Genomic DNA, 3,899 nt, shown 5'->3' with positions numbered 1-3,899 from the left:
ATAGGCTGGGACTGACACAAACCAGCCAGCCTCTAGCTTTTCATAAAAATGGTGAGCAAGTTGCAATATAATTTACTGCCAGCTACTCTGCTTCTACTTTATACTTGTAAAACGTACTGAAAATGAGAACACTAACAGGTACGTTAAAATATTTAAAGAAAAATTTTGCTTGTTTATTTCTTTGAAGATCCCAGACTCATTCACAGAAAGATTAATGGGACTTCAGTTCCCAAAGATTTAGAATTTCTAGGCTATATAGTATGATCTGCAGGATGATGTTGTCAAGTTCTCTGCTGAAGAAAAATCTACCCAGGAAGAGGATTAAACTCAGACACTCATCATTTTAGAATAAAAGAGAATGATTCAAGGCTACTGCCCCATTAAAATTCAAATCCCTCTCTAGCACAGACTAAGAAATTTGGCTACATGATTATCAATTAGAAAGCTCATCAAGAATCAGTATATTAGATCAGAGAGTTACCAGCCATGTATCTCAGAGAAGATTACCCAGGAAAGCTGTGTTCTGAAGTTTTGAGGCAGAACAGAGGAAATGAATATAGATGGAAGAAAATGCTTTCTTCCAGGAAGGGTTTCTGCTTCTAGTGGACAAACCGTAAATGGGCCTTCAGTAAGGGGTGGACACGGGAAGCAACTGGGCAGCTAGAATTCTTGAAGAGGTAAGAAAAATGGAAAAGGAAGAGGTAGAGTGATGTTGAAGTTAAATAATTTTTTTGTTGTGCAGTTGTGCCAATAGCCTGCTTTGCCCTTGGCTCCTAACCATGGTCAAAGCTGCACATTTAATGCCACGAGGTCAAAGCTGTGTGTATAATTGGAGAGGTCAACAGTAAATTCCAGTGAGTGAGCAGATGACCCCTTTCATGCCAGGAACTTTAATTAGGGGAGGTTTGATAGAGGGCTTGTTCAGGTGACAATCTTAAGCCAGCATTTCCAAAAGCAAGTACAAATACCACCGTTCGTACGCCAGATGATGTAAGACGAGTGGCCATTTCTATTGAATGCTTTCATTTTGCATTCTGTTTACCTTAACGTAGTAAAGAAAAAATTATATCTACCCAGTAAGTTTACAGAAATGATGTTTTCTTTATAAATTAATCACTTAATAAGAAAAAGTGGATCAGCTTGGAATAAATAATATTATTTTTGATTAGATGATACTTAGATGTGACAAGAATTATAAAGGTGGGAAAAAAAATAATGACACCTGGACGATTGTCATGTATAAACCTCTCCTTTCTTAGGAGTCTATAGAAGAGGCCATTTTGCAAAAGACTAAAAGAGACACAACGCATTTTGTGTTAAGGTGCCTGTACCTCAAATTCCTAACATTTTATCAAATAAGAATGGATATAGTTAGGAAACCCAAAATATAGCTAAGCTCTTTAAGTAAATCTGAGCAGGGATCATGCACCGACATTTTTTCCAATGAGGAGCCTGGGGTCTGGTGTAAGTAGCTTAATTCCAAAGGTGCAAAGAGCTGAGTTAAGGTTGAACACAGGTCTGCTACCTCCAAATTCTGTTACCTAAGCACTAGTTCAAGATGACATCTTAGAGAAAAATTGCTAAGTCAGAGAATCAGTATGGGCAGGAAAATGGTAATGGTCTCAGGTACAACCAGAATATTTACTTCATTAGCTACTTCTAACTACAATTTTACCAACTCCTAGAAGAGAATTGTTGACACCAAATCCTCAGTCAGGATGTTCAACCAGAAAAACATTATAAGAATGACGCGTGCAAAAAAATTATTTATGTGTGGGTACGTACACGTACGCATAAATACCTATACGTCCATTATATGCATACGTGACATGGTAGTTTATTGATAAAAATAAACATTATGCCATAAGATGAAGAGATCTGAAGCCTTATCTTCTAGACTCAAATCTCTTACCAGCTATGTGGCTTTGGGCAAGTGGTTCAACTTCTCTAAGCTTCAATTTCCTCAAAACAGGGCTAATAACAGTAGTTGTAGTTGTTGTGAAGATTAAATGAGGTAATATACAAAGTGTGCTGAAAACTGTCCTGGAACGTCATCAATGCTAAAAAACTATAAGACACTATTATTATCCAATTGATGGTACAATTTAAAATACACACAAACACATAGAGGTTTCGCTCTTATTTGACTCCATCATTCATCTTTTTCAATCACAGATTTATATATCAGATAGAATACTAAGATTATCTTCACGCTAACATTTGACATAAATGTGGGAAAAAGTATTGAAATAATTTTAATAATATGAGCACTTACTATTTAGAGAAGACCCTGGCCTGAAAACTTGCAATAGCTAGGGGTGAGCAAGGGGGTAAGTGTTCTAAGTACCTCGATCTTTCCAGCTATTTGCACATCCTGATTCTCTGGTTTGCTGGCTTGTTAGGAGAATGTAACAGGGTGAGTGGGGGCAGGGGAAGCCCATGGAAGGGGCAGAGCTGGCTCAGTCTGTGATGGAGATGAGTCTGAATCCCAAAGGATGATGAAGAGTCTGCCAGGCAGAATGGCAAAGAGAGAGGCAGAGCTTGCCCTGGCAGGTGCCTACTGCGTGAAAATGCCCAGAGGTGAGACGACACTGCTCGTTCAGGGAACCGTTTGCTGTCCAGTATCGTCAGAGCTTCAAGTACAAGGCGGGAAAGCATGAGAAACCGAGCCTGCTTGGGTTATAATAGGGCCTGTGTGTCATGCTCAGGATTTCAGAATTCACCCTGAAGTTGGCAGCAAGTGGAGGGCTTCAAATGGAGGAACTACACATGGTCATCTTCGCTAATAGGCTACCAGCATCTATGTGATAGCATTCCTTAATCTGGAGTCTATGGGCATCTCTTGAAATTCAGTGTGTCTGTGAACTGGGATAGCAAAAGTTAAAAAAAAAAAAAAGACAGATTTTTACTGAACAATGTAATGTGTTATTAAAGAAGCACATAATTCTACATCACAGATTTACTTATAACATATTGAAACTTTTAATATAATGGATTTGTTCTGCAGTTGTATGTACGTTCCTTTATGCTTTTAGAAACTATTCTGAGAAGGGACTCTTAGGCCTCCTCAGACTGCCAAAGGGGTCTATGGCACAAAAAAAGATTAAGAGCCCCCAAGGAAGGGTTACACACACATGCACAGAGATTCTGAAAGGTAATTCCTGCCATATGCAGGGGAGTAGCCAAGAGTTCAAGTACAAACCACAGATCCCAACAAGGTAACAAATAAACTGGCTTAATTAGAAACCACAAACATTGACAGCTCTAGTGCTTTTCTTTACTGTGTTTTCTAGCAAGGAAGCTCAAAATAGTAAATTGTCTCTTTCAATACCAGTCATCTGGCAACCTTCCAGGCACTAACCCTGCATGTTATTTCTGGTTGCTTCTATACATACGCAGTGTCATAGTGGACGTTTACTGGAGATTTCTCCCCAGATTCATCTCCCTCCTTCTGGCAATAGCAGCAGTTAGTGGGTGCCCCCGTTATGCTCTCTCAGCAAGTATGGTCTTGGGGGTTTTCACCCACATCGACACGTATACCAAGGCTAAACCAATCACATTCCACCAAACATATGACCTACGTTTGTCCAATCACAGTAACTCTCAAGATTTTGCAGAACCAGCTGACAAGATTCTAGCTGCTCCCACTGGCTCTGAACCCGAGGGGTTGTGAGGATGGAGCTCCTGCAAACAATTGTCCGCCAAAGTAGAGAGGCTTGCAGCAGAGGAAGAAGTTACCATGTGAACGGCAGAGGAAAGAACTAGGGAGAAACAGTTCTGGCGACACCATTTGATGCCTGAAGACAAAGCTAACACTGGGCTTTTTAAATTCATAACCCAAGAGGTTTGCTTTTTTATTACTAAAAATAAACTCACAGAGGGATATAAAATTGTCATCA

This window comes from Eschrichtius robustus, chromosome 12 (genome assembly GCF_028021215.1).
Source record: "Eschrichtius robustus isolate mEscRob2 chromosome 12, mEscRob2.pri, whole genome shotgun sequence".
NCBI classification, from domain to species: domain Eukaryota; kingdom Metazoa; phylum Chordata; class Mammalia; order Artiodactyla; family Eschrichtiidae; genus Eschrichtius; species Eschrichtius robustus.
The sequence above is the reverse complement of the archived record's forward strand: the minus strand, read 5'-3'. Positions refer to the sequence as shown.